Source organism: Lolium perenne, chromosome 1 (assembly GCF_019359855.2).
Source record: "Lolium perenne isolate Kyuss_39 chromosome 1, Kyuss_2.0, whole genome shotgun sequence".
Taxonomy (NCBI): domain Eukaryota; kingdom Viridiplantae; phylum Streptophyta; class Magnoliopsida; order Poales; family Poaceae; genus Lolium; species Lolium perenne.
Window position 1 is genome coordinate 222,835,393 of NC_067244.2, and position 14,333 is coordinate 222,849,725.

The 14,333-nt window shown below is 44.0% G+C and overlaps 1 long non-coding RNA gene across 1 annotated transcript; it reads right to left on the reverse strand.

Moving 5' to 3' along the window:
- Positions 1-6,892: 6,892 nt before the first annotated feature.
- LOC127327285 (uncharacterized) lies at positions 6,893-9,882 on the reverse strand. The gene is made up of 4 exons (XR_007868477.1): positions 9,506-9,882; positions 9,340-9,418; positions 8,941-9,246; positions 6,893-8,856 (listed from the first exon to the last, which is right to left on the reverse strand). It is a non-coding gene; the product is annotated as an uncharacterized lncRNA (long non-coding RNA).
- Positions 9,883-14,333: the final 4,451 nt, after the last annotated feature.

The window sequence follows — 14,333 nt, forward strand, 5'->3', positions numbered from 1 at the left end:
TTTTGGGCTTATGATTCGCTATAGGTATGCCTTAGATGCTGTAGTGGGAGGAGATTTCCTTCATTGCAATGGGGATCAAGCTTTTAATGCCATAAATAAATTGGTTGCATCACATAGTTCAGCTAATAACTTTGATTCAGCTCTTATTAGCATTTATAATAGATTAAACACTCTTGAGACAAGTGCATCTTACTTGAAAGAAAATTATAGTTATGTTCGTAACCGTCTTGATCAAGTTTTAGTGAACTCTGAACCTTCAAAATGGGACCCTACTATTAAAGTTGTTATTGGTGGTGAAACTTTTCATGCCCGTTGTGATATTATGTCTGAATTTTGCCTTATGCCTAAGAGTATTTATGAATCTTTGACACTTTGGGGACTCGTTGAAGGGGGAGAAGGAATAACTCTTATTGATAACTCTGTTATAATTCCTAAGGGAATAGCCGAGCGTGTGCACACAACCATTCTTGGAAGAACGGTATCCACTAATTATCTTGTTATTGAATGTGTAGGAACAGGACAAACCACACTTGGAAGATCCCTGCTGAAACTATTGGGAGTAGTCATAAATGTGGGAGAAGGCACCCTAAAATTAACCTCTACACCAGGAGGTAGACATGTATTCCCTAAACCAAAGAATAAGAAGGGTATGCATAAAGCCCAAGGTAATGTTGATGCTTCATCTCTTGATAATACTTGATACACACTTTCTGTGCCAAGCTGAAAGGCGTTAAAGAAAAGCGCTTATGGGAGACAACCCATCATTTTACTACAGCACTTTTGTTTTATATTTGAGTCTTGGAAGTTGTTACTACTGTAGCAACCTCTCCTTATCTTTATTTTATTGCATTGTTGTGCCAAGTAAAGTCTTTGATAGTAAAGTCAATACTAGATTTGGATTACTGCGCAGAAACAGATTTCTTGCTGTCACGAATTTGGGTATGGTTCTCTGTAGGTAACTCAGAAAAATCTGCCAATTTACGTGCGTGATCCTCAGATATGTACGCAACTTTCATTCAATTTGGGCATTTTTATTTGAGCAAGTCTGGTGCCTCTTAAAAATTCGTCTTTACGGACTGTTCTGTTTTGACAGATTCTGCCTTTTATTTCGCATTGCCTGTTTTGCTATGTTTGATGGATTTCTTTGTTCCATTAACTTTCAGTAGCTTTGTGCAATGTCCATAAGTGTTAAGAATGATTATGTCACCTCTGAATATATGAATTATGCACTGACCCTCTAATGAGTTTGTTTTGAGTTTGGTGTGGAGGAAGTTTTCAAGGGTCAAGAGAGGAGGATGATACAATATGATCAAGAAGAGTGAAAAGTCAAAGCTTGGAGATGCCCCCGTGGTTCATCCCTGCATATTTTAAGAAGACTCAAGCATCTAAGCTTGGGGATGCCCAAGGCATCCCTTCTTCATCGACAACTTATCAGGTCACCTCTAGTGAAACTATATTTTTATTCCGTCACATCTTATGTGCTTTACTTGGAGCATCTGTTTGTTTTTGTTTTTATTTTCGATTTGTTTGAATAAGATCGTATCCTAGCATTCTTTGTTTGGGAGAGAGATACGCTCCGCTGTTTCGTATGAACACATGTGTTCTTAGCTTTATCTTTAATGTTCATTGCGAAAGTTAGACTATTTCATTCATTGTTATATGGTTGGAAACGGAAAATGCCGCATGTGGTAAATGGTTTAATGTCTTGAATAATGTGATACTTGGAAATTGTTGTGCTCATATAGATCATGTTTAAGCTCTTGCATCATGTACCTTGTACTCATTAATGAATAACTACATAGAGCTTGTTAAAATTTGGGTTGCATGATTGATCTCTAGAGTCTAGATATTTTCTAGTTAAGGTGTTTGAACAACAAGGAGACAATGTAAAGTCTTATAATACCTACAATATGTTCATATGTGAGCTTTGCTGCACCTTTTATACTTGAGTTTGGTTCAAACAACCTTGCTAGCCTAGCCTTGTATTGAGAGGAATTCTTCTCGTGCATCCAAATCCTTGAGCCAAAAACTATGCCATTTGTGTCCACCATACCTACCTACCACATGGTATTTCTCCCCCATTCCAAAGTACATTACTTGAGTGCTACCTTTAAAATTCTATTCATTGCCTTTACAATACATAGCTCATGGGACAAATAGCCTTAAAAACTATTGTGGTAAAGAATATGTACTTATGTGTCTTATTTCTTAATAAGTTGCTTGTTGAGCGGTAACCATGTTTCTGGGGACGCCATGAACTCTTTTACCTTTGTTGAAAATCATGTGAGTTGCTATGCATGTTCGTCTTGTCTGAAGTAAGGGCGATTTTCATGATCAAATGGTTTGAGTATGCATACTGTTAGAGAAGAACATTGGGCCGCTAACTAAAGCCATGAATCATGGTGGAAGTTTCAGTTTGGACACAAATCCTCAATCTCTTATGAGAATATTAACTGTTGTTGAATGCTTATGCATTAAAGAGGAGTCCATTATCTGTTGTCTATGTTGTCCCGGTATGGATGTCTAAGTTGAGAATAATCAAAAGCGAGAAATCCAATGCGAGCTTTCTCCTTAGACCTTTGTACAGGCGGCATAGAGGTACCCCATTGTGACACTTGGTTGAAACATATGCTATGCAATGATAATCCGTGTTAATCCAAGCTAATTAGGACAAGGTGCGAGCACTATTAGTATACTATGCATGAGGCTTGCAACTTATAGGATATTTTATACATAACACATATGCTTTATTACTACCGTTGACAAAATTGTTTCTTGTTTTCAAAATGAAAAACTCTAGGACAAAATAGTAATCAATGCTTCCCTCTGCGAAGGGCCAATCTTTTACTACATTGTTGAGTCAGTTTATCTACTTCTTTCTATCCCAGAAGCAAACACTTGTATCAACTGTGTGCATTGATTCTTACATGTTTACCTATTGCACTTGTTATATTACTTTGTGTTGACAATTATCCATGAGATATACATGTTGAAGTTGAAGGCAACCGCTGAAACTTATATCTTCCTTTGTGTTGCTTCAATGCCTTTACTTAGAACTTATTGCTTTATGAGTAACTCTTATGCAAGTCTTATTGATGCTTGTCTTGAAAGTATTATTCATGAAAAGTCTTTGCTATATGATTCATTTGTTTACTCATTATCTTCATCATTGCTTCGAATTGCTGCATTCATCTCATATGCTTACAATAGTATTGATCAAGATTATGATAGCATGTCACTTCAGAAATTATCTTTGTTATCGTTTACCTACTCGAGGGCGAGTAGGAACTAAGCTTGGGGATGCTTGATACGTCCCAAATGTATCTATAATTTCTTATGTTCCATGCTACTTTTATGATGATACTCACATGTTTTATACACATTATATGTTATTATTATGCATTTTCCGGCACTAACCTATTGACGAGATGCCGAAGAGCCAGTTGTTGTTTTCTGCTGTTTTTGGTTTCAGAAATCCTAGTAAGGAAATATTCTCGGAATTGGACGAAATCAACGCCCAGGGTCCTATTTTTCCACGAAGCTTCCAGAAGACCGAAGAGGATAAGAAGTGGGGCCACGAGGCGATGCCACACTAGGGCGGCGCGGCCCAAGCCTTGGCCGCGCCGGCCTGTTGTGTGGGGCCCTCGTGTGGCCCCCTGACCTGCCCTTCCGCCTACTTAAAGTCTTCGTCGCGAAACCCCCAGTACCGAGAGCCACGATACGGAAAACCTTCCAGAGACGCCGCCGCCGCCAATCCCATCTCGGGGGATTCAGGAGATCGCCTCCGGCACCCTGCCGGAGAGGGGAATCATCTCCCGAAGGTCTCTTCATCGCCATGATCGCCTCCGGATCGATGTGTGAGTAGTCCACCCCTGGACTATGGGTCCATAGCAGTAGCTAGATGGTTGTCTTCTCCTCATTGTGCTATCATGTTAGATCTTTTGAGCTGCCTATCATGATCAAGATCATCTATTTGTAATGCTACATGTTGTGTTTGTTGGGATCCGATGAATATTGAATACTATGTCAAGTTGATTATCAATCTATCATATATGTTATTTATGTTCTTGCATGCTCTCCGTTGCTAGTAGAGGCTCTGGCCAAGTTGATACTTGTGACTCCAAGAGGGAGTATTTATGCTCGATAGTGGGTTCATGCCTCCATTAAATCTGGGACAGTGACAGAAAGTTCTAAGGTTGTGGATGTGCTGTTGCCACTAGGGATAAAACATCGATGCTTGGTCTAAGGATATTTGTGTTGATTACATTACGCACTATACTTAATGCAATTGTCTGTTGTTTACAACTTAATACCGGAAGGGGTTCGGATGATAACCTGAAAGTGGAATTTTTAGGCATAGATGCATGCTGGATAGCGGTCTATGTACTTTGTCGTAATGCCCTGATTGAATCTCATAGTACTCATCATGATATATGTATGTGCATTATTATGCCTTGTTTATTTGTCAATTGCCCAACTGTAATTTGTTCACCCAACATCTGTTTATCTTATGGGAGAGACACCACTAGTGATCTGTGGACCCCGGTCCTATTCTTTACATCTGAAATACAATCTACTGCAATTGTTCTTTACTGTTCTTCGCAAACAATCATCATCATCCACACTATACATCTAATCCTTTGTTTACAGCAAGCCGGTGAGATTGACAACCTCACTGTTACGTTGGGGCAAAGTTCTGTGATTGTGTTGTGCAGGTTCCACGTTGGCGCCGGAATCTCTGGTGTTGCGCCGCACTACACTCCGCCGCCATCAACCTTCAACGTGCTTCTTGGCTCCTACTGGTTCGATAAACCTTGGTTTCTTTCTGAGGGAAAACTTGCTACTGTACGCATCACACCTTCCTCTTGGGGTTCCCAACGGACGTGTGTTTCACGCGCAATCAAGGCCCAACACTGTCTACAGGAATAGAAGCGTGCGTAGACATCAGGGAGTGGTTGAACATATCACCTCTTTCGCCTTTTTCTCTCTCTCGAGAGAGAGTAGCCACTAGCCAGCTCCTCTGTCACAAGTTTGGGTTGGAACAAAATATCTCTACTTTTGGGCAGGATCGGTTACATTGGGCTAATCGTGGTTTTCTGGGTGAATTTGTCACATTTTCTCATGCAACTCCAAAGTGAATAACAAAAAATATGGATGGACAACTATAACTCCATTGAGCTTTAGTGAGTGTATGGAATTTCGGGTGGGTTGGCAAATATTGTACAAGAGTATGTAGAACTAGCCCGCTCTATACAGTCATCCGTCGCAGTATTTCTTGATAAGTATTGAGATGCCAACCACCAACACCTTAGAATTTGATGATGTCTAGTTGAGCAGGATGCTCCAAGACCATAGTATTTTTTTCATTCTTTAATTCCTTTGTTGGCACACACGAATATATCGTCCGGGCACCTGGGCACGTCCCCAGGCTCGACACCAGCGCTCAAAAGCACTTCGGCAATCTCTCGGTGCAATATGCTGCTGGAACGGCAATAATCAGGTGGAAAACACACTGAAAATCACGGGTGCCATTGTAACTATGCCAGAGCCCTACAAGAAAGCTCAAAGTGTACAGTTTTTAACTTAAAAAACTTTCAATTATTACCACACCTACTCTTATTTGGTGCATTATTTCCTAGCTTCACATGGCTACACATTTCCATCTCTATATATACATCTACTATTTGCATCTATTCGGAAACCCAACGAAAGTCTTTCCTTTGTACTTGTGTAGTAAGTTAAGATAAAGAAGAGAACGTGTGCTTGCATGCGACTAGACTTCAGTAGCAATTAGTAATGAGAGGTATCCGGAAAAATACCTTGGGCCTCGGCTGATCGCTAGCAGCAAACTGACTTGCCCCATTACGTTCCAATGTCCATGCATTGGGCTGGCCATCTTCAGGAAGCCATGTCCATTGATTGAATCGATCGGTTCGTCTCCACAGTCCACACTCCAGTCCCGTTTGTGGCACCGTTTGTTCCCCTGCTGGAACTCCGCGGCGGCGATCATCTAAAAAAACAAAACAACAAAAAAACTTCGCAAGGAAGTGATGATCGGAAGCGCAAGCGGCGGGAATTCCAATCTGGGGATGGTGGTTCATGCAACTCCAAAGTGAATAACAAAAAAGATGGATGGACAACTACAACTCCATTGAGCTTGAGTAAGTGTATGGATTTTCGGGTTGGTTGGCAAATATTGTACAAGAGTACGTAGAACTAGCCCACTCTATACAGTCATGCATCGTATTATTTCTTGATAAGCATTGAGATGTCAAACCACCAACACTTCAGAATTGGATCATGCCTAGTTGAGCAGGATGCTCCAACGTAAGCCTCGATATTTTCAACATCCCGCTTGTTTCTTGTGCACTTGACGATCACTAGTAGTTGGGCCGCCCCATGGGGCGGCTCCTAACCGGTAAGGTGCAGTCCAATCAAGTCCTAATTCCAGCTCAATCATGCCCGAATCTCAGCGCAACTTCATCGTCGATTGCGTACCAATCATTGCTCCAATTAGGATGACCATTTGTCAGGCAGCAAGCAATGGGGAGATCGTGGATACATCCAACCTATCTCCAACCTCCGAAGAGAAGGCAGAAAGGCATTACAGAAAAATTAATAATGTGCAAAACTAACTTCTTTCTTTTAGCAACTTCACTATGCTTCAGTCTGACCTCTACCATCCAATTGTCCCGGTGTTAATAATAACCTATATCTAGTAGATGCAACGATCTGACAGCCTCTTATTGATCTCTGCATACTAAAGAATATAACTACTTTGTCCACAATGGAGATAAATGTTACAGAGGCACCCTAATAAGATTTTTTTAAAAGGTATCATTACTATGCAGTAGCATGAGTATGTGCACACAAAGTAGAATCTGGCATGCACTAAAAGCAAGCTCTTTTGTTTCCATAAAATAAAAGGTAGAATTAAGAGGTGCACAAAAACAGAGCCATGCTTAAATACATCAGTTAGAGTCAAGAGCTAGACTAATTTGTGGCCAAATCAGATGCTTTCTGGATCTTCATTGTTATCGCCACATCAAGGTTTGTTGCTCTATACTCGGCTCCAAAGCATCTTACTGTCTCCAAGTATGGATCTAGAAAGTACCTATAAACTTCAGAGAGTCAAGGTCTTGAACTATCAATAAACTGTAACCTATGTGTCCCTACCTATACCCAAAGATGATGATAAGTAACATGCAGAACAATCTCTACAAAGTTACCTCAAAAGGTCTAGATATAAGTAACTTTATCATGCCACTAAGATGAATACAATGAACTCTGTGTATACAAAACACCAGGATTAACGATGTAATATGGATCATACCAGGGAGAACACTTTTGATTTTGTGTCGAACTGAAAATCTGTAACAAAAACAATTGAGTAATGAAAGTACGGATAAACCATGTTGCAGATATGAGATGTGTGAGAGAGAAGGGTTTGTGTACAAAGAAATAAAACAACATAACCTCACAAAGGAAGTTACCTGACCAGCTTGTTGCCCTAGCCGCACAACACTGGTTGCGTTCCTCCATGACTGCAAAGCTTAGGTACTGATCATGTCTTCTCATGCAAAGGTACGATAAACTGCTTTTTGTATTTATGTTTCTTTCAACTAAACTTCTATTAGCATTTCTGCAAGACTTCAGCAGTAGCATGGTTTTGAACTTCACTTCTTTGAGATTATAATTGACTGGCGAATATTCGTGTTGGGATTTTCTTTCATAGTTCACACAACTAACTGAAGTTGATATTGCAATTTATATTACTATATTTGCTAATCATGTAACTGATAGATCTACAATGGAAAAAACTGTACTAAATCTATGACTGGAAAGCTCATGCACATTTAGTTGTACCATACATGTACCTCTAGAATCGATAATATTAGATGTTCTATCTATGTGGGGAAACAACGAGCCATGTTCAGAAAATGTTCCTACGACAGATACATAAGAACCATTAGATGATCCAAATAAGCAAGCAGTAAGATACTAACGCCTTGCACAATAACAGAAAATAAAAAACCAAGATATTTCCATGTCATTTCAATATTTAGGCTTGTGCATGCATCAACAGAAGCAACATAAATGTCTGACCAAGATGAAAAATACTACATAGTATGAAAGGTGTAAAGTTATCATGGACTCAGCAGAATTTTAGCTCAAAACAGATCACAAACCAATATTGTTTACCACTTTGAGTTCATACTCTAGGCTTAAATCAAAAGAAAGAATCTAGCATTGTGACATGAGCAATAACCAAGAAGCACTCTCTTAATTTCCTTCTCTGCAACTTCAAATGTATTTGTAACACATCATGCTGAAGCAGGTGCTTTTGAAATAGGCAATGAAGAGGATGGCTCTTCATTGACATTTAATGTCTAGCATAACACGAATATGACCGTAAAAGAAATAAGTCGATGCAATATAAGATCAACCTGCATGTATTGCTTGTGTGCGGTATCAATCAGTGCTAATCATGACGTGCTTCCTAGCCTTTCCTTTTTCTAGATCAAGACGATGCACACGGGTCCAAAACAGTTGCTGCACTTAAACATACAGATCTGATTGGAAAGAGACAACGTTGGTTTACTACACGCTCGTCCGGCCTACCTCAGATCAGCAAAGCTGGCTAATCTGAAAAAAATGGAGTAGACAGTGGTAGATGAGATTGCATATACGGTGCTAACCTGAGCTGCTAATTCTGAAAATTTTGAACCTTCCAAGATTGTTGCCGGATGGGAAGCGTAAGATTATCCTCCTCTGTTCCGCTCTGCCATTGAAGACCCATAGGACAGATTGAGGTGAGCAACACAGGTGCTCACCCGTGGCTGACATGACCTTGACCTGCAATATCAATACAATCAGATCGAGGAAGGTCAGCCTGTAGCACGGTGAAGCAGGTTGGCGTGGGGATGAGGAGACGCATACATGTTGAGAAAGAGAACATGGGGTGAGGGTTCGGATGCACGCATAAATCTCGCGAGGTCCGAGTCACTGCACGGCGGATCTTTCTGCTCCGGTCTGTGCGCGCATGGTCGCTAGTCGTTGCTCGACGCACGCGGCTCTCCTAAATGATCCTCTGCAAGATGCACCGTGAACAAGGAAGATAGGGGAAATAACCAAGGCAACAAGTGCGGTTACCTGGACCAGGAGGTTGGGGATCGGTCGTTGACGAAGGAGAGAAGGCATGCAAACCAACGGAGAGTCAGTCTAAAATTGCAAGATCTTTCTCCTCTGCAAACAACAAAAAAACGACCAAAAATTTGTAACCAGTCGTGGAAGCGGATTTTGGAGGCCAGGGGGAGGAGAAGGGACTCGACTTCTTACCACGTCGATGGATTCCTCCTTGTTTCCATCTTCCTTGTTCTTCTTCCTCGTGTAGGTGCTTACAATGGAGATCGTAGAACTGCAACAAAAGGGGAAAAGAAGATAAGAGGTTGGTGGGATAGCGAGAGATGTTCTGAGAGAGCGATATGGTGAACATCATGCTTACGTTAGGAGGAGACGACGGCCAGCGGCAGCTCGGCGATCGAGCTCAAGGTCGCGCGGGCCCTTCTTCCTTGGCTTGGGAAGGACCAGGAGGAATCCCTAGAACTACAGGAAACTTGTACGAAGACAAGGGCACGGGGAGAGGACGAATCAACGGCGGCGGCGGACGAATGGCACCGAGGAACAATTGGATGATACCGTCGATTCACGTCACTCAGGATCGATTTCTCACCCGAGGAGATGATACATGGCACATCAGAGACGATGAGCGCACCAGCCCATCTCAAGGTGGTTTGCTGCGGCGGCGACCTCGGGAGTCGGGATCCCGTGGTGGAGCGCGAGAGGACGGAAAAGGCGAGAGGGCACGGAGGGGCGGCTAGGGTTTTGTTTCAAGTTGCAATGGTCGGGATGGACGCGGGGCTCAGTTGCCAAATCGAACGACACGGGGGTGCTCTCACCAGCGCCCAGCCCCTCACCGCGAGGTCGGGATCGTGGATAGCCCCAGAGGCCTCCTACCCATACGCACTTGCTTCTTCTACATCTTGGATTCTTGGTCTATAGTCTTTTTTATTTCTTTAATTTAATTCCTTTGTTGGCAAACAGGGATATACCGTCCGGGCACTCGACACCATCGCTTAAAAAGCACTTCGGATATCTCTCGGTGCAATATGTTGCTGGAACGGCAATAATCAGGTGGAAAACACACTGAAAATCACGGGTATCTTTTTTAACTATGCCAGTGCCCTAAAAGAAAGCTCAAAGTGCCTAGTTTTTACTGAAAAAACTTCCAATTATTAGGGCATGACCAATGGTAAGCCCCAACCTACTTCCTCACAAGTCCAACTAGGCTTGGATGCCACGATGTAGCTCAAAATATGGTTCGGGTGAGGAAGTCGCTGCCTGCAGAAGAGGCATGATCCTCAAGCAAAAGCAAGGAGAAAAGTATGAGAGAGATGAGAAAAGCGGAAGGGGGAAGACAAAGGTTGGGAGCAGATTGGACCGGTGTGGGCTTCCATTTGCTTTATGCTTGCATCACCAGGCTATAGTGCGTTGGGCAGGGGTGATATTGAGCGATAGCCTCATGTGCTGGTGCGCGCTGATGTGGTTTTGCTGGAGCGACTAGTTGATGCTGCCACCATTGTCCATGCCCTTAGCACACCTACTCTTATTTGGTGCATTATTTCCTAGCTTCACGGTTACACATTTCTATCTCTATATATACATCTACTATCTGCATCTATTCCGAAACCCAACGGAAGTCTTTTGTATGTATACTACTAGCAAGTTAAGGTAAAGAAGAGAACATGTGCTTGCGTGCGACTAGACTTCCATCTAGCAATTAGAAATGAGCGGTATCCGGAAAAGTTCCTTGGGCCTCGCCCGTTCCCTAGCAGCAAATTGACTTGGCCAATTACGTTCGAACGTTTTTAGATAAAAGGCATCTAGTGTCCGACTTTAAATTAATAAAGCCCTGGAGGTTCGGAACATAGTTGGATTACATTGCTGCGGCATACAGCTTAGCCAAAGAAGATAAAGCTAAGAGCATAACATGGTAGCTGCAACAGGAGCGACCCAGACTAAGTCATGGAGCATCAGCAGGAGGGGTCGCGTGCGCCAGTCATCGTTGATCCCTGCTGATCACTTGCCACCATGTTCGCGTGCATAAGTCTTAGTTGCCTTGCCATCTCCACCAGATTTGCTCTGTCTTGCGCCTTTGCGAGAGGAGCCCAAAGCTGCAAAGTCACAATAGTTTTATATAAGAGGTTAGCAGGTTTAGAGATCACCCTTGATTCAAAAACGTGCTTGTTGCGAATGTGCCAAAGCGCCCAGCTTTGTGCCGCAAATAAGGTCCAAATAAGACGGCGCGGACGGCCCGAAAAGCTAGAAACGATGGCAAAGAACTGGGCAAAAGAGGTAGGAGACCAGCGGCATTCGAGAAGCTGCCTCACGACGCTCCACATAAATCTAGCCAACGAATAGGTGAAGAAGATGTGGTTGGCGTCCTCTGGGGCGTCACAGAGGGCGCATCTCCCAGTTGCCGGGCCGAACCTGGAAGCCACCAATTGGCTGGAAGGGAGGCGATCAAGGATCAACTGCCAGGTAAAGATCCGAATCTTGAGGGGGAGTTTGGCTGTCCACACATCCCTTGCATGTGCAACAGACGCGCCCTCAGAAAGCTTCTTATACATGGAAGACACGGAATAACAGCCCGAGGGGTCGAGGTTCCAAGCGATAGTGTCAACACCCGGAGCGAGACTGGTTTCCTGGAAGATGGGGAGCAGGCTGGCCCATTCTTCTCTGGCCTGAGGGCCAAAGGCTCTGCGGAAGCGGAGTCCCGAAGAGGTTGCGCAAGCGGAAGCAACAGAGATTTGCTGATTGTCACACGTATTAAAGAGAGTGGGGAAAAGGTCCTTAAGTGGTCGCAGCCCAAACCAAAGATCCAGCCAAAACATGGTTCGGGACCCATCTCTTACCAAGTGTTTGGCGCCTAATTTAAAAAAATGCTTGATTTTATGTAAGTTTTTCCAGAATGGAGAGCCCCCTACTCCCGAACCGGAGAAGATATCCGTCGCCGTCGCGTACTTGGCTCTAAGGATCTGAGCCCATAAGGCGTTGTCTCCTTGGAACAATTTCCAAACCCATTTGAGCAAAAGGGCTATGTTCATCTTTCTGGTGTTGAGAAGGCCTAAACCTCCTGCTTCCTTAGGTCTACAAATCGCCGGCCAGTTGACCAGGTGGTATTTGCGTTTCGGCCCCGCCCCTTCCCAAAAGAACCGGGAGCGATGAGAGTCAAATTTGTCATGCACTCCATCCTGAAGCAGGAAAAGCCCCATAGCAAACATAGGGAGGCTGCTGAGACAAGAGTTGGAGAGAATCAGTCGTCCTCCCGAGGACAAGAATCTCCCCAACCAAGTTTCAATCCGAGACCCAAGTCTTTGTACTAGAAACAGCCATTGATCCATGGTAAGCTTGCGATCTGAGATGGGCAGGCCAAGGTACACAAAAGGGAAGGCCCCAAGCTTGCAATTTAGCATATCAGCCACCCTATGCTGATCCTCAATTGGTTGGCCCAAGACAATGATCTCACTTTTGTGATAATTGATTTTGAGTCCGGACATTTCTTCGAAGCACATGAGGATAAATTTCAGGTTAATAACTTGTCTCTCGTCGAACTGGCAAAGAATAAGAGTATCGTCAGCGTATTGCAAGTGAGACACCCCCCGGGTATAAGATGTGGCACTACCCCCGCGATGTGACCAGCCTCAGCTGCTTTGGACAGCATAACGGACAGAGCCTCCGCCATGAAGTTAAAGAGCAAAGGCGAGAGTGGATCCCCTTGCCGCAAACCCCTCTTATTGCGGAAAAAGGGTCCAGCCTCGCCGTTGATGGAAATGGCAGTCTGGCCACCAGTAACAAGCTGCAAAATTCGGTGTACCGCACCGCTATCAAAGCCCTTAGCCCGCAGAACCTCAGTTAAGAAATCCCAATTGACTCTATCGTAAGCCTTTTCGAAGTACAACTTAAGCAAAATGCCCCCTAGTTTTTTGCTTTTCATTTCATGGATGATTTCCTGTAGGGCCAGAGCTCCATCAAGGATAAATCTGCCCTTGATAAAAGCAGTCTGGTTCTGGCTGATGATTCGATGAGCAATTGGATCAAGCTTTGTGGCAAATGCCTTGGACACAATTTTAAAGATTACGTTGATGAGAGCGATTGGTCTGAATTGTGTGATTTTATCAGCACAAGGGACTTTGGGAATTAGCGAGATGACTCCAAAGTTAAGACGAGCGACATCGATCCGTCCCAGGATGAAGTCGTTGAGGATATGTAGGACCCCGTGCTTTACCAACGGCCAGCAGCGTTGGAAGAAAGCAACAGGAAAGCCGTCAGGACCGGGTGCCGTATCCGTTTTCATGTCTTTGACGACAGCTTCCAACTCCTCCTCGGAGAAGGTTAGAGCTAAGTGCAGGTTCTCCGTAGCGTTAACCCGTGATGGAGCATCCCAGGCATCCGGGGCAATACTGCAGAGACGAGGTTGTTCAGATCCCAGGAGCTCTCTATAGAACGAGTACACGTGCTCCTGAATCAATCGTTTATCTGAGATAGGTCCAGAATCTGTTGTGAGAGTGGAGATTAAGCACTTCCTTCTGCGACCGTTGGCGACGGCATGAAAGTACGCAGTATTTGCATCCCCTTGCAAAGCCCAGCGGACTCTCCCTCGTTGCCTCCAGTATTCTTCCTCCAATTTGTATATGTTGACAAGTTGGTCCTCTAAGTGATATCTGAAGGCCCATCCTTCTTCCTCAAGACCGGTCGAGTCGGCCTCCTCATCCAGCTGTTTGATCTGCCCCAGCAGCTGCAGCTTAAGGAGGCGATGTTCCTTCCCGATGTTTTTGCTCCAACCCCGTAGGTATTGGCGCAAGCCACCACTCATGCCTTGCCACCAGTCTACAATGTCTCTGCCTCCTATTTGAGCTCCCAGGCGCTCCCAGACCTGGGATAGGAGTTGGTGGAAGCCTTCCGTTGCAAACCAGCCGGTTTCAAAAAAGAATCGGTTGCTTTTGATGGGGTTGTCTTCTCCTGTGTCCATGATGAGGGGGGTATGATCAGAGCCCAGGCTAGTTTCTGCGACAACCGAGCAAAGAGGGAATCTGGGTTCAAGCGAAGGCGAGATAAATACTCTGTCCAGGACACTTCTCACCGGATTCAGTTGCTTGTTAGTCCAGGTGAATCTCGCCCCGGTGCGAGGAATCTCCCTAACCGCCCAGTCGCTGATGGCTTCATTGAACATGTTGAGTCTAGCCCAGTTAATTCTGTCGTTGTTCTTGTCT